The sequence below is a fragment of the Prunus avium genome, chromosome 1 (assembly GCF_965620075.1).
Source record: "Prunus avium chromosome 1, drPruAviu1.hap1.1, whole genome shotgun sequence".
Lineage (NCBI taxonomy): Eukaryota > Viridiplantae > Streptophyta > Magnoliopsida > Rosales > Rosaceae > Prunus > Prunus avium.
Window position 1 is genome coordinate 6,624,669 of NC_142284.1, and position 25,099 is coordinate 6,649,767.

A 25,099-nucleotide genomic window follows, 5' to 3' on the forward strand; every position below is an offset into this window, starting at 1 on the left:
TAAAGGCACTCTAGATTATGTTCACACTGATGTTTGGGGACCTTCCAAGAATGCATCTTGGGGAGGTAGCCATTATTTTGTCTCTTTTGTTGATGACTTCTCTAGAAGAATATGGGTGTACACCATGAAGCGTAAAGATGAAGTCTTGAAGATATTCCTGAAGTGGAAAAAGATGATTGAAACGCAAAGCGGTCGAAAGATCAAGACTCTCAGATCAGATAATGGTGGTGAATATAAGTCTGATCCTTTCTTGAAAGTTTGTCAAGATGAGGGTATTGTGAGGCACTTCACGGTTAGGGAGACACCGCAACAGAATGGGGTGGCGGAGCGCATGAACCGTACTTTGCTTGAGAAAGTTCGGTGTATGTTGTCTAATGCTGGATTAGGCAAGGCGTTTTGGGCTGAGGCGATTAGTTATGCAAGCCATCTCATTAATCGGTTGCCTGCTGCTGCGAACGAGGGGAAAACACCCATGGAGGTATGGTCTGGTAAACCTTGTACTGATTACAAGTATTTACACATATTTGGTTGTTCTGCTTACTACCATGTCAGGGAAAGCAAGTTGGATCCAAGAGCAAAGAAAGCTCTATTTATGGGCTTTAGCACTGGCGTGAAGGGATACCGACTCTGGTGTCCAGATGAGAAGAAATTTGTTGTAAGCAGAGATGTGACTTTTGATGAGGCTGCTATGGTTAATCAGAACAAGCATGAAGGTGAAATTGAAGCAACCAAGACCATGAGTAGTTCAAAGCAGGTGGAGTTACTAGAGACTCCAGTTGTTCCAGTAAGGTCTGATGTTACAGACACTAGTCCTACAGTTGATTCTGATGATGAGGACAAGGATGATGAAGAGGAGGCACCTACCCAAGAGCCTCCACAACAACAAGATTACATTGCAAACAGAAGATCGAGAAGGGAAATTCGGAAGCCTGCTCGGTTTACTGATATTGTGGCATATGCACTTCCCGTTATTGAAGATGATATTCCATCCGCCTACAAAGAAGCTGTCAGAAGTTCAGAAAGCGTGGAGTGGAAGAAATCTATGGATGAGGAGATGAAATCTCTTCATAAAAATAAGACTTGGAAGCTGGTTCAGTTACCAAAGGGGAAGAAAGCAATTGGTTGTAAATGGGTGTATGCCAAGAAGATGGAATCTTTGGGAAAAGACAATGTAAGATTCAAAGCCAGATTGGTAGCAAAAGGCTATGCTCAGAAGGAAGGCATTGACTACAATGAGGTATTTTCTCCTGTAGTAAAACATTCTTCTATTCGTATTTTGTTGGCTTTGGTTGCGCAGTTTGACCTTGAGCTGGCTCAACTTGATGTCAAGACTGCTTTCTTACATGGTGATTTGGAGGAAGAAATCTATATGTCTCAGCCAGAAGGTTTTAAGGTTGCTGGTAAGGAAAATTGGGTTTGCAAATTGCAGAAATCATTGTATGGCTTGAAGCAGTCTCCAAGACAATGGTACAAGCGATTTGATAGGTTTATGATCGGGCATGAGTACACAAGAAGTCATTATGACCATTGTGTATACTTTCGCAAGCTGCAAGATGGAACCTTCATTTATCTGCTTTTATATGTTGATGATATGCTGATAGCATGTAAAAGCAAAGTGGAGATTGAAAGGTTGAAGACTCAACTGAGTAATGAATTTGAGATGAAGGACTTGGGAGAAGCTCGGAAGATACTGGGTATGGAAATTGAAAGAGATAGAGCGAAGGGCAAGATTAGTGATCGGTTCATAATTGTATATCATTTTGTACCCTTCTAGCTTATGATTTGGTTATGTTTTTGAGTTAAACTTGTGCTTTTAATCCTTTTTGTGTTTATCTTTCAGTTCATTGAGCTTTAGGTAATAATGAGGGCTTTGGATAGTAAATGATGCAATCCATGCATGTTAGGGCCTAATTTGGATGAATGGATGAAGAGCTTAAAGACAAACTCAATTTTGGCTACAGTCCCCTGCCAGCCCAGTTTCGTAGGTCATATTGCAAGCTTTGTTTCAGCAACCTACATAGCTCGGATGAGGCCACATTCTTCATGAAAGTTGTTCCAATGGGTGTATACTATAACATATCCGAAATTCAGCCTCATTGGATAATTGTGGAGTCTGTTACCTAGCAAACACAGAGCCATGCTCAGGATGGATTTTATCAGCGCGCAAAATGAGTTAGCAATTTGTTTTGGCCTTAACTTCCTCCTCCGACCTTGGATTGACCCAAATGATATATGGCTGGAAAGAAGACATTCTGAACTTCAAGTTTGAGTGCTTAAAGTCTTAATTTGCTTAAGGGAAGCCCAATTCGTAAGCCCTTGAAGTTGCTGGTCATGCTGACCTCAGGATGAGCTATTATTTCTGGTTGGAAGCTTGGTCATGGTGACATGAAGATGAGCTAGGGCTGCTGGTGGGACTTATTAGTGAAGTGCATCAACCATTTCAGATTTTATAATGGAAGTGTTGTATGCATTAGTGAAGTGCATCAACCATTTCAGATTTTATAAAACAAAGTGTTGTATGCATTAGCCATACTTAATTCAGATTTTCAGCTTCCTTAGGCCTATATATAGTGAGGTTTCCCAAGCTTGTAAACACACCCCAAGGGGGGGGAGCTCTCAAACACTTCTCTAGAGCTCCCTTCCCTTCTCTCCCTCAAATTCTCTTAGTTTCCCTTTGTAGTTCTCAATTGTTGTAATAAGATCATTCTATTAAATTTTCTTTGTACTAAATATCAAACACTTTTCCTTTCTCTTCTTCTAATTCTCTAAAGCTTTCAAACACATGTTCTTCCAAAATCCTCAAAGTTCTCAAACATCTCTCTACTTCCCTTCTCTTCCAAAAGTCTCCATGTCTCAAACACTTCACAAACACATTTCTCTTCCTTCCCTAAGTTCTCAAATTCTCCAAGTTCACAAACATCCTCCAAGTTCTCAACCACTCTCTTCCAAATTCTCAAAGTTCCTAAACACTCTCTTCCAAAATCCACAAAGCTCTCAAAACACCTCTCTACTTTCTTCTCCAAATCCTCCAAGTTCTCAAACACTCTCTTCCAAATTCCCCATGTCTTAAACACATTCCCTTCCAAAATCCTCAAAGCTCTCAAACACATGTTCTTCCAAAATTCTCTAAAGTTCCCAAACACTTTCTTCTCCCTCCTCAAAGTTCTCAAACACTTCCTTTCTTCCTCAAAGTTCTCTTAGTTTCCTTAATGTTTTCTTAGTTGTAATTTATTTTTCTTTGTTATGTAAATTCTTTTCTTAAGTTTTCAAGTTGAATTAGTTTCCAAGTTTCAATTATGGTTTTTGTTCTTATTCATTATGCTTATAAGTTAATATGCTAGTTTGAATGATTGATCACCATTTAGGCTTGCATGTTAGCTATCTTGGTTTGAATTAAGAGTATACACCATGCTTTAATTCGAATTGAACTATGAATAGGAAGAGTATGTATGGACATTCGACAACAGGGATTAGATACATACTTGGTTGTTTAAAATGTTCTTCTATGCTTAATGGGTTCCTAATGCTTAATTTTAGGTTAGACAACAAATGATCAAATTAGGGAATTAGGAACACAAGGTTATGACCACACACCATGGCTTAATCATACTTTAGCTAGAATCAATCCATTAATCTAAATTGTTCTCCCTCAAATTCTCTTAGTTTCTCTTTCTAGTTTTCAATTGTTGTAATGAAATCTTTTGTGTTGAAATTTTCCTTAAGTTTTTCTTAGTTCCACTTTACTTTTCATTATGTAAATTCTTTTCTTTAGTCTCAAGTTTGATTAGTTTCCAAGTTTCAATTATGGTTCATGTTCTTATTCATTATGCTTATAAGTTAATATGCTAGTTTGAATGATTGATCACCATTAAGGCTTGCATGTTAGCTATCTTGGTTTGAATTAAGAGTATACACCATGCTTTAATTCGAATTGAACTATGAATAGGAAGAGTATGTATGGACATTCGACAACAGGGATTAGATACATGCTTGGTTGTTTAAATTGTTCTTCTATGCTTAATGGGTTCCTAATGCTTAATTTTAGGTTAGACAACAAATGATCAAATTAGGGAATTAGGAACACAAGGTTATGACCACACACCATGGCTTAATCATACATTAGCTAGAATCAATCCGTTAATCTAATTGAACTTGGGAACTTATCTGCTTGAGTTAGTTATTTTCTTTCTTCCTTGTTTTATTTATTTCCCTTCTTTTTCATTTCTGTTTTGTGTAGGGAAAATGAATTGAATCATTCAATCACCAATCCTCGTGGGATCGATCTCGCACTTACATACGCTATACTACCGAACGGCTCGTGCACTTGCGAGTATCACAAGTTGAGGATGCAACTGAATCCATTTTGGTGCAGCTGTATCTACACAAAACTTGTTGTGTAGATACAGCTGCACCAAAATGCGAGATCGATCCCAATTCATTTTCCCTACACAAAACAGAAATGAAAAAGAAGGGAAATAAATAAAACAAGGAAGAAAGAAAATAACTAACTCAAGCAGATAAGTTCCCAAGTTCAATTAGATTAACGGATTGATTCATTATGCTTATAAGTTAATATGCTAGTTTGAATGATTGATCACCATTAAGGCTTGCATGTTAGCTATCTTGGTTTGAATTAAGAGTATACACCATGCTTTAATTCGAATTGAACTATGAATAGGAAGAGTATGTATGGACATTCGACAACAGGGATTAGATACATGCTTGGTTGTTTAAATTGTTCTTCTATGCTTAATGGGTTCCTAATGCTTAATTTTAGGTTAGACAACAAATGATCAAATTAGGGAATTAGGAACACAAGGTTATGACCACACACCATGGCTTAATCATACATTAGCTAGAATCAATCCGTTAATCTAATTGAACTTGGGAACTTATCTGCTTGAGTTAGTTATTTTCTTTCTTCCTTGTTTTATTTATTTCCCTTCTTTTTCATTTCTGTTTTGTGTAGGGAAAATGAATTGAATCATTCAATCACCAATCCTCGTGGGATCGATCTCGCACTTACATACGCTATACTACCGAACGGCTCGTGCACTTGCGAGTATCACAAGTTGAGGATGCAACTGAATCCATTTTGGTGCAGCTGTATCTACACAACAAGTTTTTGGCGCCGTTGCCGGGGATTGGCAACATAGTTTGGTTCTATTTCTTTTCCCTACTTGTTTTATTTTTATTTTTCATTTTCATGTTTTTCTAGACAATTTCAAGTTTTAAAGTTAATGACGTTAATGGACAAGTTGTGTTTGTAGTCCAACAGAAAAGGACAATTGCCCAACAAGCAAGAGAACTGGGTTTAAGTCCCAGCTTACACAACCCATTGGTGCTTGTTGCTTTGAAGCATGGAATTGGATGTGTGTTGATTTTCCTTTTCATTTTAGTTTTTATTTCCTAATCCTTTTAATTCCATTTCAAGTTTGTGTGTTTGTTTTAGCAATTTATGATAGCTTAATAAAAATGGAGAGATATGGCAACCTCAATCATAAGAATGGGAAGTGTGGAGCAATGGGAGAAGTCGCGACCTCCAAGTGCATCACATTCGACCTAATCTCTTCAAGGGGGAGCATTTCAATCCTTTCTCTTCTTTGAATTATGTTTATTTCCGTCATTGTTTTTACCTTTTGGTCCGCGTTGAGTTCTTTGTTTTTCTGTGCTGAATCCAACCATATAAAGAACGTGAAATTTGGACTTACGGTTGGAAAGTTATAGCCTAAAAACTGAACACAGGTCGAATCTGAAAAACAGAGAAACGAATCTGTCCAAATGGTGGTAAACGGGTGATAGAAAGTGCTGTTTGTGTTTTTCTTTGGTTTATTGGTTTGTTTCTTTTAGTACAACAATTTATGTTGTTTGTTTGAATTTGTTTAGAGTACTTAGTTCATTTTATTTTATGGTTTGTTGTTCCATTTTATCTTAATTTATTTTTGTTTCTTATCTTAAAAATTTTAAAAAGATTTTTCATATGAGCTGACTTATGGTAACTCCAGTGAGCACTTCCGTCAATACAGTGTCTAGGAGTTCTATAGGCGACACCTTCGGTGTCTAAGAAGTTTGGGTTTTAAGCGGGACCATTGTGACCCCTCCAACCTTCCCGGATCCCCTGGCTGTGTTTTCTGAGGCCCTTAACTGGTCATCCGTGAGTTGCTTGTATATTCGTGTGTTTTTAAATTAAGTTTATTTTTATTTTCTTTGTTTTCTTTTCTGTTGAGTCTTTGTTTTTGTTTTGTTTCTGTTTTTGTGTTGTTATGTTAGTTTATTTATTTATTTACGTGGTATGGTTAGTTAGTTTATTTTTGAGTGTTAAAACACATTTTTATTTCAAACATTGCATAAAAAAAAAAACAAAAAAAAAAACAAAAACAAAACAAAATAAAAACAATAAATAAAAAAAAACATCATCATCATCATCTTCATCATCATCTTCTTCATCATCTTCATCTCCATCATCATCATGGCTTGCCTCTATTTTCTCGCACTTGTAGAATCTGCAGCAGCTCCACATGGTCCTCATTTTTTCTCTGCAGTGCTTCCACGTGCTGATTGGCACAGTAGAGCCGCTTCTGCAAGTCCGCCACCATAGCCTTCAAGGAAGCTATTTCCTCGCTCATCGCGGCACACTCCCTTGTCCTCGCCAGTAATCGCATGCCCAAATTGGTAGCGGAGACCGCGTGGAGCACAGTTAAATTGTGGGACTCCTCTACCGCTGCCTTATCAGACCTCTGTGCCACATGCAGATGATCTGTCGGAGTGAGCTTGCTGCTAATCATGCCTCCTAGCAGTACTGCTCTGTTCGACAGTGCCTCAGAAAAGTTCGGTATTGCCTCAGCAAAGTTTGAGGCCGTGCCGTGATGATATGTGGAGTTTGGAAAGACAGTGTTTGGAGGAGCCCTTGTCTGGGCATTCGGTGGTGCAAGTGAGAGCTCAAGGTTGAGATCATCAAGGTGAGTGCATGAGGATGCCATTTGTTTTGCTTCTGAATTTTTTGATGTTTTTCCTTGAGTTTGCAGGAAGAAATGCTGGGTATCATCCGCTTGCAGAGGTGTGGTTTAAATAGACATACGCTGATGAGAGAGAGCCAACACCATTTCGGATTTCCCGGGCATGCTCGACCTAATCGCTTCAAGGGGAGCACCTTTACTTTCACTTTACTTTTCTTTTTTCCGTGTTTTTTGGTGTTTTATGTTTTTGCCCGTTACTTTCATTTTCTAGAGCTTTGTGTTTTTGCTTTTTCCTTTCGGCTGTCATCTTTATTTTATTTTAGTTAGGGAACTGTGCTTTCTTTTCCGTTTGTCGTCTTTGTTTGATTTAAGTTTGGAAAGTGTGTTTTCTTTTCCGTTTTCTTTTTCCTTCTGCAACTTTACTTCCGAAACAAAATAAAAAAAATCACAAAAACAACAAAATAAAATAAAAACAACAATAATGCAGTAGGAAATCATTTCTTCTCAGTGCTTGGTGTCTCGACCATTGGAGCTTTGAGTTTGGCCCTCTGGCTGTCCTCTTCCGGGGCTTCACGCACAGCTTCTTGGGGCTCATCACTTGAGCTCCCAAAGATCGCAATCTTAGCTTGAGCGTAACTACTCTCGCGATCTGCTTGTTTGCGTTTACCCGGTCGGTCTAGGTCTTCCAGCTGTTTTCGCATGTCGCGAGAGTACAACTCTACCATCTTTGATAGGTTTCTATTCTCGTCCCGCAATACTTCTAGCTGGTGTCGATTCACCTCCACTATCCTTGACCTCTCCCTTTTCAAGCTTTTTATAGCAGTCTGACACTCCTCAACCATACTTCGCTCCGCCGCCAACTGACCTTTCAGCACCTCTACCTCATGGGACTTCGCAAGTAGGCGATGACCCAAACTTGCGACTGTTGCCGTACTCTGCACGCTCAGTGCCAGGGCATCGCTCACGACCCGGTTGTCATCCCTTGTCCCCAGAACACGTATATCTTTAGGAGTCACTAAATTTCTAGCCACTCCAATGGCAACATCGTTGTCCAGGAGTATTGAGTCAGTTACTGTCACAGGCCCCCGTGCGGAAGCAAAGTAGGGCATCCATACTGGTGCCGCTGCTTGGCCTCGTGTCTGAGTCGGTGGAGCTAGGTTGAGATCCAACGAAAATGGGTAGTTAGAGGCCATTTGATTTCTCACTCTCTTTTCTTCTTTCTTTCTTTTCTCTTTTGTGTGTTTCTGAGTTTGTGTTTTTTTTACCCTTTCTTTTTACCTTTTATAGACTTAGTCTGCTAAACCCTAGCCGCTGCGGTTCTGAGTTCTGTGCGGCCCTTACCGCTTATCTCTATATGTCGCCGCACCCGTTTCCCAACCCCCTTAATTGCATTTTCACCTTTCACCACCTTCTAGTGAAAAAGTCGTCCCGCTTCACCCAAGAAGCCAATAATTCTGGCTTGGGGGATGTGACTGCTGCCTCTGCACGCCGACACGTCCCTCACCCCTTTCACCCGTGACTCCCCAGGAACCAAGGCATCAGGGACCACGCTCTTCCCTTTCAGAAATCACACTCTTTGCACTCCCAATGCACATTTTTTTTCTAAATTAAAAAAAATAAAAATAAAAAAATAAAAAATAAACGTCTGGGCTTCGGATTTTATTGTGGGTCGGGTTTTCACCGTTGTTTAGGTTTCAAGGTGGGTTAACTTTCTTTTGGGTTGGGCTTTTAATTGTTTGGGTTTTGGTTTGCGTAAGACTGTCTGTTTAGGGCTTTTTGTTTCGACTGTTTTACTGTTTCATTTCTTTTTATTTGTTTGTTTGTTTTGTAATTTTTTATTTTGTAATTATTTTATTTTATTTTATTTTTGTTTTTTGTTTTATTTATTTATTTATTTGCTTTAATACCTTCAATTGTTATGTTTGACATTGCTTGTGCCTAAATTTTAAACATTGAGGACAATGTTCATTTCTAGGTTTGGGGGTATTGGAGTTTAGCATGTAAATTTGGTTTTTCCTTAATTTATTTTTTTTATTTTTTTATTTGCTTGTTTTTATTTTTATTTTATTTTGTTAAGTCTTGCTTTTATTTTGATTTTGATTTTGATTTTGATTTTATTCACTTTCCGAACACATTTGATGAGATTGTGATAAATGTTTGCATGACTTAAATGAAAATTGAATTTTATTTATTATTTATTTTGTTTTCCTTGTAAATTTTTATTGTAAAAAAAAAATTAATTAATTAATTAATTTGGCATCGTTCTAGCATGACATGTTCGAAACCTTCTTTGCACTTGCCATTTGTTTCATAATTTTCCAATTAAAGGATTTGCATGACCCAAATAATTGTATCAAGCATAAATTAGACTTATATAACCATATAATGTGAGCTTTTGAGCCTTGTGCTTCATTTCATGAGTGTTATACACATACTCTTATTTTCTTGTCATCAAAGTTGTTGTTTGATCTCATTATTCATTGATTTGGTTGATCACTTAAAAGTCATTCATTCTTATGCAATTTGACTTCATGACATTTTAAGAAGTGATATTAAGGCCTTCTTTGGATCGTTTGTGCCTTTCAAGCTAACCTTATGCATGCTTAAGCATGATTTTCCATTGTTTACCATTTTGAGCCTACATGTAAACCTTTTCTTTCATTTTACCAATTATATTTCCTCACCTTAGCCCGAAAAACAAATATTTACCTTTCTAAGGAATTCATGAGCTCTAATTCGGATGTGTTTTTCAGGCTAAGTTTGGGAAGGGATATTACATCAAAAAAAAAAAAAAAAAAAAAATCACACAATTGGTGAAAGAAAAGAGAAAGTTGTGATTAAGTGGCGGTTGTTTGAAAATTCATTTTTGGGCCTTCAAAATAATTTGGTGTTTGGAAAGGAGTTTGAATCAATGTAAATGAAGGTATAAGGAGTTTTGATCATGTAAAAGAAAAAAAAATCTAATCGTGATGATTCGAAGTCTTGTAAACAATTGTTTTATGCTCTTACATTGCGAGTTCCTTGGACTTTGTATTATCCATACCTTTCATTTCTTACTCACCTTACACCCTTGGCCCCATTACAACCTATACTAAAGACCTAAATTGATCTTAAATGTCATGTGGTTGAATTGCATCCATTTTTCTACTTTTAAGTGTTTGGCATCCTTCTTGAGATCATATTAATGCAAGTTCTTCATTTTCCTATTTTGAGTTAAGTCCCTTATGATTTAACTCTAATCTCATGTTTATAATTGAGTGTTGCATTGTAGCCCTCTTCTGAGTGATTCATTTGTGAGAGGACAACTTCGGTGAGATTTGAAGTAGCATTTGTGCTTGGTATGATTTTTGAAATTGTGTGAAAACTAAGATTGGGGAATTTGTTGCATTTGGCTATCACACTAATACACTTTGAACATGTTATGTTTTGAACTTTGCCGCCTTGTAAATAATGTCTAAAATTGAGCTTTTAAACTTTTGAGTCATGTGCATGAGTCATTTATCTTCATAAAATGTTCGGAAAGATTGTTTTGAGTTTTATTTATTTATTTTTATTTTTATTTTTGTTTTGTTTTTGTAATTATTTTTGTTTTTGTTTTTTATTTTGCTTACGGACTAACAATCTTTTAAGTTTTCTAATTACCTTGTTTTACAGAGTCAGTAAAACGTTTGTGGGTATCGTATCTGTTAAACCCTCAGGAGACACAACTCCTCCTACTAGGGATGCCTAGAGGTTTAAAGGCTTGTTGCATATGCTCAATGCAATCGAGTTACCTACGAAAGTGGTCTAGTTAACTTCTTGTTTGTTTTTATCTTTGTTTTCCTTTTGTTTTGCTCGAGGACTAGCAAAATCTAGGTTTGGGGGTATTTGATCGGTTCATAATTGTATATCATTTTGTACCCTTCTAGCTTATGATTTGGTTATGTTTTTGAGTTAAACTTGTGCTTTTAATCCTTTTTGTGTTTATCTTTCAGTTCATTGAGCTTTAGGTAATAATGAGGGCTTTGGATAGTAAATGATGCAATCCATGCATGTTAGGGCCTAATTTGGATGAATGGATGAAGAGCTTAAAGACAAACTCAATTTTGGCTACAGTCCCCTGCCAGCCCAGTTTCGTAGGTCATATTGCAAGCTTTGTTTCAGCAACCTACATAGCTCGGATGAGGCCACATTCTTCATGAAAGTTGTTCCAATGGGTGTATACTATAACATATCCGAAATTCAGCCTCATTGGATAATTGTGGAGTCTGTTACCTAGCAAACACAGAGCCATGCTCAGGATGGATTTTATCAGCGCGCAAAATGAGTTAGCAATTTGTTTTGGCCTTAACTTCCTCCTCCGACCTTGGATTGACCCAAATGATATATGGCTGGAAAGAAGACATTCTGAACTTCAAGTTTGAGTGCTTAAAGTCTTAATTTGCTTAAGGGAAGCCCAATTCGTAAGCCCTTGAAGTTGCTGGTCATGCTGACCTCAGGATGAGCTATTATTTCTGGTTGGAAGCTTGGTCATGGTGACATGAAGATGAGCTAGGGCTGCTGGTGGGACTTATTAGTGAAGTGCATCAACCATTTCAGATTTTATAATGGAAGTGTTGTATGCATTAGTGAAGTGCATCAACCATTTCAGATTTTATAAAACAAAGTGTTGTATGCATTAGCCATACTTAATTCAGATTTTCAGCTTCCTTAGGCCTATATATAGTGAGGTTTCCCAAGCTTGTAAACACACCCCAAGGGGGGGAGCTCTCAAACACTTCTCTAGAGCTCCCTTCCCTTCTCTCCCTCAAATTCTCTTAGTTTCTCTTTCTAGTTTTCAATTGTTGTAATGAAATCTTTTGTGTTGAAATTTTCCTTAAGTTTTTCTTAGTTCCACTTTACTTTTCATTATGTAAATTCTTTTCTTTAGTCTCAAGTTTGATTAGTTTCCAAGTTTCAATTATGGTTCATGTTCTTATTCATTATGCTTATAAGTTAATATGCTAGTTTGAATGATTGATCACCATTAAGGCTTGCATGTTAGCTATCTTGGTTTGAATTAAGAGTATACACCATGCTTTAATTCGAATTGAACTATGAATAGGAAGAGTATGTATGGACATTCGACAACAGGGATTAGATACATGCTTGGTTGTTTAAATTGTTCTTCTATGCTTAATGGGTTCCTAATGCTTAATTTTAGGTTAGACAACAAATGATCAAATTAGGGAATTAGGAACACAAGGTTATGACCACACACCATGGCTTAATCATACATTAGCTAGAATCAATCCGTTAATCTAATTGAACTTGGGAACTTATCTGCTTGAGTTAGTTATTTTCTTTCTTCCTTGTTTTATTTATTTCCCTTCTTTTTCATTTCTGTTTTGTGTAGGGAAAATGAATTGAATCATTCAATCACCAATCCTCGTGGGATCGATCTCGCACTTACATACGCTATACTACCGAACGGCTCGTGCACTTGCGAGTATCACAAGTTGAGGATGCAACTGAATCCATTTTGGTGCAGCTGTATCTACACAACAATTAGTCTGTGTCAGAAGCAGTACTTGAAGAAGGTACTACAGCGATTCGGGATGAATGAAAATTCAAAACCGGTTAGTACACCTCTTGCCCCTCATTTCAAACTTAGTGCTTCCATGTCTCCTAAAACTGATGAGGAGAGTCATTACATGACTCAAATTCCATATGCAAGTGCTGTTGGTAGTTTGATGTATGCTATGGTGTGTACTAGGCCTGATATTTCACAAGCTGTTAGTATTGTTAGTAGATATATGCATAATCCAGGAAAAGGGCATTGGCAAGCTGTGAAATGGATTCTACGGTATATTCTGGGTACTGTGGATGTTGGTTTATTGTTTCAGCAGAATAAAGATTCTGGTCAATGTGTTGTTGGATATGTGGATTCAGATTACGCAGGTGATTTGGACAAGCGTAGGTCCACTACAGGTTTTGTATTCACAATTGCTGGAGGTCCAGTGAGTTGGAGGTCGATTCTGCAATCTACAGTTGCTTTATCGACTACTTAGGCGGAATACATGGCAGTAACAGAAGCTATAAAGGAAGCCATCTGGCTTCAAGGGTTGCTTGATGACTTGGGGGTTCAACAGGACCATGTGGATGTTCATTGTGACAGTCAGAGTGCTATTTATTTAGCAAAGAATCAAGTTCATCATGCACGTACGAAACACATTGACGTACGATTCCATTTTGTACGTGAGATTGTTGAAGAGGGAGATATTCTTCTTGAGAAGATTGGGACCGCCGACAATCCTGCTGATATGTTGACGAAGCCAGTTTCGTTGTTCAAGTTTAAGCATTGCTTAGACTTGATTGGAATTAATAAAATTTGTTGATTGCCCCTTGGGGGATTGGGAGACGACCATTGGGAGTGTTACTATGAGAGGTTGTTACATGTTGAGCCAAGGTGGAGATTGTTGAAAGTTGGCTCAAATGTAGAAGAATTTTGGAGTTGCCCATGTGAGTCAAAGTTAGTTGCCCATGTGAGTAAATGTTGGCTTACTATGAAGTCAAAAAGGGTGGATTGTTTGGTAGCCATCCATTGGTAAGTTTGGTAGCCAACAAATGAATAGTTGAAGCTTGCATTCACACTCTTGCATTTTTGGCTATAAATTGGAAGCAAATGGTTCCATTTGAAGCATCCCACCAAGTGTTGAGTAGAAGAGAAAAATAGCAAGAAAGGCATCTTGCCAAAGAGAGAAACATTTCTCTCTAATTGTTCTTTGCTTTGTATCATTGTTTTCTCTTCAATTGTTGTGAGAGTGAGTGGGGCTTTGGGTTTTCTTGAGTGATAAACACTTTGTATACTCTCTTTGATTATAGTGAATTACTCCGTCGTCTCCAAACTGGATGTAGGCATTGCCGAACCAGTATAAATCTTGGTGCTCTTGTTGGTGTTGTTTTGTGTTCCATTTATCTCCTGCCAGTTGTTGTTTATTTTTTCACTCATATTTGGTTGACGCTTCCGCACAACAGCGTTGTTTTCCCTTCTTTTTCACTAAAATAGCTAGGGATGAGAGAGTAGAGTCTCCTAGAGATGCTCTCAAATCAAATGGTAATTAATGGTCAAATTGCTAATCATTTTCTCATCAAGAAGACCAAAGACTGTACTTTTGAAATGGGAAAAAAGAAGCCAAAAACTCATTTTAAGTACAAAAAACTGCCTTGCAGATATCCAAATGCCCCTTTTTTCTTTTGTTATGTCATCATTTAAGAGAGGATTATGCACAGGAGACATAATTTGATTGCAAGAATAAGCATAATGGTGTATGGATTAACTGTAGAGTTTACAAGATAATACCAGACACCAACCACAATTGGAAGTCCAGAACCATATATTTAAACAGTATAGTTGCGCGGCTATACTGTTAAAATATTCGAATATATTTAAAGAGTATAGCTATAGTCGCTTGGCTATATTATTAAAATATTCGAATATATTAAATATACAATTTTGTCATATAATTTTGGCTTTTTATCGCAAATGGTCCCTGAGGTTAGCAAAATTATCACCTTTCGTCTTTCATGTTGTAACTGCATAAAGAAAATTGGCCTAGGCGGTCCTGATTGTACATAATGGTGCAGTCCTCAACAATATAACATATGCATTCATGGTAAGAAAACCTGCTAAACGAGATTATTTAGGGTAATACAAGCATCTGTCATGTAATTCTCAGTGTTTTACAAGTTACAACTAATAATTTTGGAGGTAGGAAGAGACAATCCATTACATGTATAAGTTTTGTGAAGATTTGTGGCTCAACATCTTCAAGATTGAAGTGATATAGTTACATGTGCCTTCAGAGTTCTTGAAAATTAGAAAACCAGCCACCAAAATTTGTAAACCATTCTATAAAATTAAAGAGATACGCAAATGTAAACAATGGCAGACTTAATGGCAAAAAACTATAAAGATGTATCACAGGAGTGGCCTCAGTGTCCTCCTAAGAACATTGAAGAATATTTTCCTTTTCCAACAGCGGTTACAGACCAATTAAGAAAGGACTTTTGATACATACCTCATGGTGAGACCTTTTAAATTCTGCAAAGACTCTAGAACTGATGAAAATCTCGAGAGAAATAGGATCTGAAGTTAGGCCCAAGCATCTTCAGCAGAGGGTCATCAGAAAGGTTGTTTATGAACTGCAAAACATCAGATTTGTTGAGTTAATGTGAGATTATATTTTGCAAAAAGCAAAATAGGTCAATTGTCGAAAAGACTTGATGCTATCAGTGCTGACGGGACTTAAATTCCAGTGACAGTTCACAGATGGTCAGAATATTATATTGACTATATATCAACCTATCTGAAGTTCTGAACTACTACTACGAGTGTGGGATATCCAATGAGTCTCTCTGTGACATACAAATGCATTAACTTGAGGGAGCACTAAGCCTCTCATCAGTAGCCAATGAGTCTCTTTGTGACATACAAATGCAACCAAATATTATATACTTGCATCAAAATTTAGCATATACTTGAAAGCTGAAGACTTGAAAGCTGAAGACTTGAAGCTGAAACGGGAAACAAACCTTAAGAGTGAACAAAACAGACTGCAAATGATGGATCTTCTGCAAATGATGTACCTGGGTTTAACAGAAGTATGGAATTCAAGATCAAATGTCAAAATCTATAACAGAAATGCAATATCCGAAGAATGAAAAGCAGTCCAACCAAGAAGAACCATCAATGGATGAATATTGAATGAATAAAGATTTATCAAGTTTCATGCAAGAAGTACCAAACCAATCAATCTATTGTTCAACCGAACCAGAAAGAAATAGTCAGAATTTGAGATTGGGGCCTAAAAACCGAACCTTGTTATAGGCAAGACCATAGAAACTCCATGAGAAGAGAATAAGGCGGGAAACAGGGAGAGGAATGGAATTAGATGAATTAAGAGTCTCATGATCTCTTCTTCTATGGACCTGACTTGTGCTTCACTGCTTCGGCTTCACAATCTCAAGCTCAAATTTTCAGCTAAACTTTTTCAATTTCGGGTTTCAGACTTTCAGTCAATCGCAGTGTTCCAAAAATCGGCCTAGGCGGGCGGCTAGGCGGCTAGGCGGGCGCTAGGCGGCTGGGCGGGCCTCCTAGGCGGTTTGGGTCTTTTCTCGGTGCTGAAACGGAAGAAAACAAATCGAAGCTTGAGTTGATAGAGAAGCGACATGGCTGTGACTGCATCTGCGAGCTCCGTCCTCTGCGAGTGCAAGCTTCGTGTTCGTCTTGAAAATATTTCAAGAGTATAGCCGTTCGGCTAGACTCTTAAAATATTCGAATATATTAATAGTTAAAGAGTATAGCCAAACGGCGATACTGTTAAATTATTCGAATGTATTTAGAAAGTACAGCCGATCGGCTATACTGTTTAAATATACAATTTTGTCATATCGTTTTAGGGTTTAGGGCTAAAATACCACTTTAGCCCATTGGGCTAGAGTTATTTCTTCAGTTATTTTATTTATACAAGCAATATTGGGAAATGAGAATTTAAATTCTTTCTGATACTTTCCATTCTAAAAACAAATACTAAAATGTACTGGTGGAAGTTGTTGCGTTTTTATTTAACTTTGTGGTATATCCAACAAACCAGTGTATTGTTTTATCAAGAAACTGTTAAATTTAAAAACAAAATATATTATGATTCTTTTATTCATACTAGAAACCCAGAAATAGGAAATTAAACAAGGAGCTGCCGACCCTTTCTTGTCCCCGAGTTGAAGATAATATAAACCTTCATAAAACACAAGGAACCAAAACAAGTTGGAGCACACAGAAATCTTTTGCAAGTCTCACTGAGACGCCAGCAATTTTTCCCTGCCACGCTTAAAGAGGACCAGCATTTTATCACGATCAGGAAGGTTTTCTTTGATTGCAGGCACTTCTTTGAAGTTCTGAGTCCAAGCATGCAAGTAAGGGAATGCATGGGCTTCAAATAGCTTCACCCCAGCCACGTCTTCAATGACTTCAGTCCAATGAGCAATGCATCCCAAGGCTATGTCCAAAATTCCAATGTTGTCTCCTCCAAAAAATTTCTTCTTTCCAAGAGTACCAGCATGGTCGTCGATGGTTTGCAGAATCTCCAAGCTCTCTTTCTTGAACTTCACCTGCTCGTCGCCAGTGGTTTGGGAGACCATCCAAATTGCGGGACCCTACCAGAATTAATTGAGGCAGTTATTATATATATTTGATCAAAAATTTAATATCGCTTATTATTGTCAGTCTGAAACATCGATTATGTGCAAGGGCGGAGCCACACTTTAACCCTCAAACTCCAACATTTCATATTAAATTTATAGAAAATTTGGCATAAGTCCAATTATGAGGAGAGATTTTGGGTGCAATCCACGCAGAAATTGTTGTTGATCCAAGTCCTTTGACTTTTGTGCCACATAAGATTACATGCCTTTTTCAATTTATTGATATTTACATTTTTTTATTTTTTATTTTTTGTTCCAGTTATGCACCTAAAACATAAATAAGGTAAATTATGAATTCGTAAAACTGGTAAGTTATTGATTTGTAGGATATTAATTATCATATTTTATTTGAATTTAATTGCAAATCTATTTATTGAATTCTAAAATTTTCCCAAGGTATACCGACATCAAAATTTGTAATAAGATTTCATAAAAACTTCATACCTTAACAATAGGTAAGGTACCTATGCATACACCTCGTATGCAGTATGCAGGTAATTAAACCCATAAATTACCTCTTGTCCAGGTAATTAAATCTATAAATTACCTCTAGCCCAGCTAATTGAACTCATATAATATCTTGGTATGGATCTTTAAACTCAACTGAGATAAAAATCCATACAAAATTTCTTTGGGAAAAAAAAAAAACACTATTACATGGAAGACATGTACGTATGTATGTAAATATAAAGCTCCAGAAAAAATTGCTTAAGAAAACTCAAGAAAAAAACACTTACATGTAAGGCAGGTACATATATACCTATATGTATTAATATTATTTACTTGTATGTCAGGTACATAATTTAATGTGGGTGCTTGTCTGATCGATTGGTATAATATGTGAGTCTTTATTTTTTATTGATTAAATTGTATTTTATCTATATATTAGGAATATTATCAAGGAAAAAAATTCAAAATTCAAATTCTGGAATTCAATTACAAGGAAATAATGCATTAAATTTAGATTTTCAATGTGTTTTCCTTATTTACCTTAAAGGGTAAAATTGACACAACAAAAAAGTAATAAATGTCAAAGGACATATATCTAAAACAAAAAACGCGAGGACTAGACCCAATAACAGCTAATCGTTTTGGACCTAGATTTAAGAAGCCCTTAAATTTACAATAAACTTATGCAATTGCTGGGGAAATATGGCAAAAATGTATATTATCTCCTTGAAAGCTAATTCCGCCACTGATTAATTATGTGGAATCATGTCTAGAACGTGCAATAATTATCCACAATTTGACGAATATAACATGTAAAAGAAGTTACCTATAATCCACGAGCTTATATATCAACCAATTCCTTCACTTAGCCAAAGACAAAGAGATACAATTTTTGGTTTAATTGAAGGGTCAAAAGGTGAATCGATATAGATATTCAATGTGAATATATATATGTACCTTTTCTTCGAAATATTTAACCCAAAACCGAGCCATGGCTCTCTCATACGGGTCAGTAGGAAGGGGTACTTATGTGGCCATGTTTCTTCTATGTATTCGATGATGATCATGGACTCACAGATTGGCCTCCCGCCATGAACGAGCACCGGGATTTTCTTGTGAACTGGGTTGTATTTGAGGAGCTCAGGACTTTTTTTGTTGGGAAGATCTTCTTCTATGTAATCATGTGGGATGCCTTTTAACTTCAAAGCCCATATCACCCTGCAACTAAATGGACTGTTCCATACTCCATGTAGCTTCACCTCAGCCATGTTTGAGAGAGAAAACAATGTGTGTGATCTAACTTCTTTGACTCACCAAAGCATTTTACGTATGGATATGTTTTAGCAAAAGAAAAATATAAAGAGCATAAAATAAAATAAAATAAAAAAAGACAAGTAGGTTCAATGGCTTTGCCAGTACGCTTTACAAATTGGATTAAACATACTATAAAGGATTTGTTTGACTAAAAAAAAAAAAACTGTTGACACCATAACTGACCAAGCAACTAGAAGAAACTAGAAGCAAAGCAAAAGGAGTCCCACATCGGAAAACTACAAGAAGTGAAGGCTCCCTCTCACCTATAAAAGCATACCACTCTCCACTTAAGGGGGGATCCGAAACTGAGCTGGGCTTCCTCTTCAGGACTCTCCTGTTAGTTTGGCCTTCGAGTCCTGGGTCTCCAGACCCGGGGACTTGACCCCTGGGCTCCAGACTCCAAACTTTGTACCTTAGACCCTAGGCCTTCTTCCATTTATCTTTGGGTCTAATCCCCTTGTACAAATGTAAACAATATCATAATGAGAACATCTTCTCTGTGGACGTAGCCCATTCATTAAGGGTGAACCACATATATCTTGTCTTTTGTATATTCATAAACTGGCTAAGTCCTCACATACACGCAGAAGGTCCAAACCTTCACCCATCATCCATCACACCTCATCACTAAGTTGGACTCAATAATGGCCCAACCATTTTGAGCATCAACAGTTTGGCGCCGTCTGTGGGAATTGACACAAAAGGCTTCTGTCGTTCTCCCCTTCTCCAGTGCTCTTCGGCACCCATACAATCAACATCACCTAGGCTGCCGTTAGGCAATGCCTTACTGGAGCCACCTTGAATGCCAGGTCAACAAATTGCAGAAGATGATATTTTAAGAAAAAGCCAATCAGTGTGGCTATACTTTGCATGGCTTGCAGGGCCAACCCAACATCTCAGTTCAAAGTACCGACCGACACTTCTTTGAAGAGTAAAAATATGGGGACTTGAGCTTGTCCCACAAGCTCCATCATTCGGCGTGCGCTGCCTTCGGCACCCCACCATACCCTTGCCATGGTCACGACACCCTTGCTTGGCTGACCCAGGTTCCTTACAACAGTACAAGAGACCCCAGCCTTAGCTCCGAAGGTCTATCAGTCGGAGCTTGCTGAACGAACTTGAGTCTTCTCCTTGCAAAAACCCTTGCAGCCATCTATCTATCTTTCAAAAGCTCTTGCCAAAGACACCCCAGCTCTGGCAAAAGCAGTTGAAACCTCACGGCACCAATTGAAGCCAAGAGAAATCGCGAACGCCTTGAAGGACCAGCTAAAAACTTTGCCCACACTTCAGAAGGATCGAAAGGCTCCAATCACTTCCTTGCCGTCAGTCAAGGACCCAGACCCTAGACGGTCCTAGATTGGATGAACCCCCCTCCACGAACAAATGATGAACGACACCACGGACCCAGCTCCAACTCGATGCAAAAACTAGGCACTTAGACCCACTTTTCGCCGAAGACAGATCAGCCCCTCACCAAAATACCTTCGAATATCTCTTGCCGGTCGGCACCTCCTCCGAGCTGAACTACGGACCCAGCTCCGAATATATTTTGGAGCCTAGCTTCCCTGCCGAACGGCAGGGAGCATGCAGAAGGTGAAGGAGTGACTTATCAATTTTTGGCTGACCCAGCCCCTCAAGCTAAAAGGTGACGACATGTCTTAAGCTAATAGGGGACTTGCACCTCCTCTCCCCAAACCCTGGCCCTTATCTCCAATCTTTGGACTCCCTTACCGAAGGTATAAAAACCCTAGCTATAAAAGCACAAGGGCCCAGCTACAAAAAGGCCCCAGCTACGTTTCAAAAACGGAAGGACCCAGCCTCTAAAAATCCGAATCTACCCTCAAAACCCTAGCCACCACCTGGGTCAAGGAGGCTTGCCGAAGCCCAGCTTTGGAACCCGGCCCCAAGGCCATTGCTCAAGCCCAACATGGCATAAAACTCCATTGCTGAAGTTTCAAACACACCTTCGCGCCACCTTGGCCTTTCTACTAAACGAACACTCGGACCCCCATGGACCCAGCTCGTAAAGTGCCCCCCAAGACACCCTTTCCAAATCTGGAAGCCCCCAGCCCCCGCTGAAGCCCAGCTCCACATAGCACAAACCCCAGGCCTTTGCCAAAGCCCAGCTCATGAGGCCCACCTACCAAGAACTTGGAAACTCGCGGGATCAAGCCCCTCATTCTTCCTGCCGAAGGACAAGCCCTTGCCGAAGCTCTGAAGGCCCAGCTCCAAGGACATGCCACAAGCTCAAATATCCACAAGGTACCCAAATTTCTTAAAATAATAATAAAATTTGCACATATGCATTCCTTCTCTTCGGCACCCTCGTGCCCATGCACATTGCCTTGCCCCATGCAAGCTTTGTGTCACCTTTGGCATCTCATTTGCCTTCGGCACCCCCGTGCCTAGCTTCACCTTTGGCACCCCCGTGCCTAAGCTCACCTTCGGCATCTTCTTGCCTAAGCCCACCTTCGGCACCCCCAGTGCCCAAGCTCACCTTTGGCACCTTAGTGCCTAAGCTCACCTTTGGCACCCCCGTACCTAAGCTCCCCTTCGGCACCCCCGTGCCTAAGCCCACCATTGGCACCCCCGTGCCTAAGCCCACCTTTGGCACCCCCGTGCCTAAGCCCACCTTTGGCACCCCCGTGCCTAAGCTCACATTTGGTACCCCAGTGCCTAAGCTCCCCTTCGGCACCCCGTGCCTAAGCTCACCTCCGGCACCCCGTGCCTAAGCCCACCTTTGGCACCCTAGTGCCCAAGCTCACCTTCGGTACCCCCGTACCTGAGCTCACCTTCGGCGCCCCCGTGCCTAAGCCTACCTTTGGCACCTCCATGCCTTGCCACATGCAAGCTTAGCACCTTCGGCACCCCATGCCCTCCGGCATTATTGCGACAAGCAAGTCTTATGCCTTCGGCACCCTCGTGCCTAGCCACTTCCTCTTGCGACATGCAAGCTTGGCCCCTTCGGCACCCCATGCCCTCCGGCATTTTATATTGCAACAAGCAAGTCTCATGCCTTCGGCATCCTCGTGCCTAGCCACTTCCTCTTGCGACATGCAAGCTTGGCACCTTCGGCACCCCATGCCCTCCGGCATTTTATATTGCGACAAGCAAGTCTCATGCCTTCGGCACCCTCGTGCCTAGCCACTTCCTCTTGCGACATGCAAGCTTGGCACCTTCGGCACCCCATGCCCTTCGGCATTTTATATTGCGACATGCAAGTCTTGTGCCTTCGGCATCCTCGTGCCTAGCTCTTCCCCTTGCCACATGCAAGCTTGTTTCGCCTTCGGCACCCCCGTGCCTAGGCCCACCTTTGGCACCTCCATGCTTTGCAACATCCAAGCTTTGGCATCCCTTTGCCTAAGCTCACCTTCGGCACCCCTTTGCCTAAGCCCACCTTTGGCACCCCTGTGCCTAAGCTCACCCTCGGCGCCCTCATGCCTAAGCTCACCTTCGGCACCCCTTTGCCTAAGCCCACCTTTGGCACCCCTGTGCCTAAGCTCACCCTCGGCGCCCCCATGCCTAAGCTCACCTTCGGCACCCCCGTGCCTAGGCACATTGCCTTGCCACATGCAAGCTTTGTGTCACCTTTGGCATCTCATTTGCCTTCGGCACCCTCGTGCCTAGCTTCACCTTCGGCACCCCTTTGCCTAAGCCCACCTTTGGCACCCCCGTGCCTAAGCCCACCTTTGGCACCCCCGTGCCTAAGCCCACCTTCGGCGCCCCCATGCCTAAGCTCACCTTCGGCACCCCCGTGCCTAGGCACAATGCCTTGTGACATGCGAGCTTGTGCGTTTGGCAAACCACTCTGCCTTCGGCACCCTTGTGCCTTTAGCATCCCCTTTGCCTTCGGCACCCCCGTGCCTAAACCCATCTCTTGCAACATGCCTTCAGCACCCCCCATGCCTAAGCCCACATTCGGCACCCCGAGCCTAGGAACATTACCTTGCAACATGCAAAGCTTTGTATCGCCTTCGCCATCCCAACTCCAACATTATGTCAGTATCCAAGGGACCTAGCCCCCTTCCGAAGGCTCAGCTCCAAAACAAACTCCTAAGGCCAAGCTGAGTACTTAGGCCTAGCCCTTGCCTAGCCCTATCTTGAGCAAAACAGGCTCAATAAAAGCCATAGATGGCCCTTACTGATCGGCACCTTGGTCCCCCGCCTAGCCCAACACTCAGGCCTAGCCAAATATGCAGCTTAGCTCCTTGCGAAGCCTAGCCTCCTTCCAAATTCCAAAACTCCCAGCCTCTGGACACTCATGCCAGCCCAAACTATAACTAGACTCCTTGCCAACACCATTGCGGCCCAGCCCTTGCTAAATGCCCAGGCTAAACCCACATGACCCGGCTCTTCCTAAAATGCCCGGCTCTCCTGTTGAAACATTAAGAGGCCAGCTCTTGATGTTGGCCCCAATTCCATGCCGAAGCCTCAAAAGCCAAGCCCGTGTGGGACTATTTTTCTCTCCACGCTCCCTACCGTTCGGCAAGGAAGCTAAACCCTCAAGCTTTGCTCCTTTACCGAAGCAAATGGCTGACCCAGCCACCAAAAAAAAAAAAAATAATAATAATAATAATAATAATAATAATAATAAAATTTTGCACCTGCCGAACGGTAGGCAACATGCAGAAGGAATTTGGAAGTGCTCACTTGGCTAGCTACTTGGCTGACTTAGCCACAACAAAAAAAAAAAAAAAAAAAAAAAAAAATTATTTTTGCACCTGCCGAACGGTAGGCAACATGCAGAAGGAATTTGGAAGTGCTCACTTGGCTAGCTACTTGGCTGACTTAGCCACAACAAAAAAAAAAAAAAAAATAAAATAAAATTATTTTTGCACCTGCCGAACGGTAGGCAACATGCAGAAGGAATTTGGAAGTGCTCACTTGGCTAGCTACTTGGCTGACTTAGCCACAACAAAAAAAATAAATAAATAAATAAATAAAAATAAAAATATTTTTGCACCTGCCGAACGGTAGGCAACATGCAGAAGGAGTTTGGGAAGTGAGGGAGCACTTGGCTGACCCAGCCATCAAAAAAAACAAAAAAAAAAAATTGCACCTGCCGAACGGTAGGCAGCATGCAGAAGGAAATTAGGGGGAGGTGCCTACTTGGCTGACTTAGCCACCAAAAAAAAAAAAAAAAAAAAAAATTTTACCTGCCGAACGGTAGGCAGCATGCAGAAGGAAATTGGGGGGAGGTGCCTACTTGGCTGACTTAGCCACCAAAAAAAAAAAAAAAAAAAAAAAAAAAATTTTTTTGCACCTGCCGAACGGTAGGCAGCATGCAGAAGGAAATTGGGGGGAGGTGCCTACTTGGCTGACCTAGCCACAAAAAAAAAAAAAAAAAAAAAAAAAGAGAAATTATTTTTTATTTTTTGAGACTTGCAAACCACTTCAGTTTTTGTTGCAACTTCTCTCCCTCCAAAGTCCTTCTTACTCGGGGACTTGGGGGACTGGAGATAGTGCACTATACGACTTGGAAGACAAACTACGGTGTTGCTCGGCCAGTGCACTTAAAATTACAAATCCCCAAGCAAGAAGTACCTTCTTACTCGCGAACTTGGGGGACTACTGTTGACACCATAACTGACCAAGCAACTAGAAGAAACTAGAAGCAAAGCAAAAGGAGTCCCACATCGGAAAACTACAAGAAGTGAAGGCTCCCTCTCACCTATAAAAGCATACCACTCTCCACTTAAGGGGGGATCCGAAACTGAGCTGGGCTTCCTCTTCAGGACTCTCCTGTTAGTTTGGCCTTCGAGTCCTGGGTCTCCAGACCCGGGGACTTGACCCCTGGGCTCCAGACTCCAAACTTTGTACCTTAGACCCTAGGCCTTCTTCCATTTATCTTTGGGTCTAATCCCCTTGTACAAATGTAAACAATATCATAATGAGAACATCTTCTCTGTGGACGTAGCCCATTCATTAAGGGTGAACCACATATATCTTGTCTTTTGTATATTCATAAACTGGCTAAGTCCTCACATACACGCAGAAGGTCCAAACCTTCACCCATCATCCATCACACCTCATCACTAAGTTGGACTCAATAATGGCCCAACCATTTTGAGCATCAACAAAAACAAAACTATATAAAGGGGTTGAATTCAAATAGCTATTTTGAAATCATGAAGGTTTATCTAACTAATTTTAACCAT

At 40.1% G+C, this 25,099-nt stretch overlaps 1 pseudogene; it reads right to left on the reverse strand.

Moving 5' to 3' along the window:
* Positions 1-16,769: 16,769 nt before the first annotated feature.
* Positions 16,770-18,895, reverse strand: LOC110753451 (glutathione transferase GST 23-like; annotated as a pseudogene).
* Positions 18,896-25,099: the final 6,204 nt, after the last annotated feature.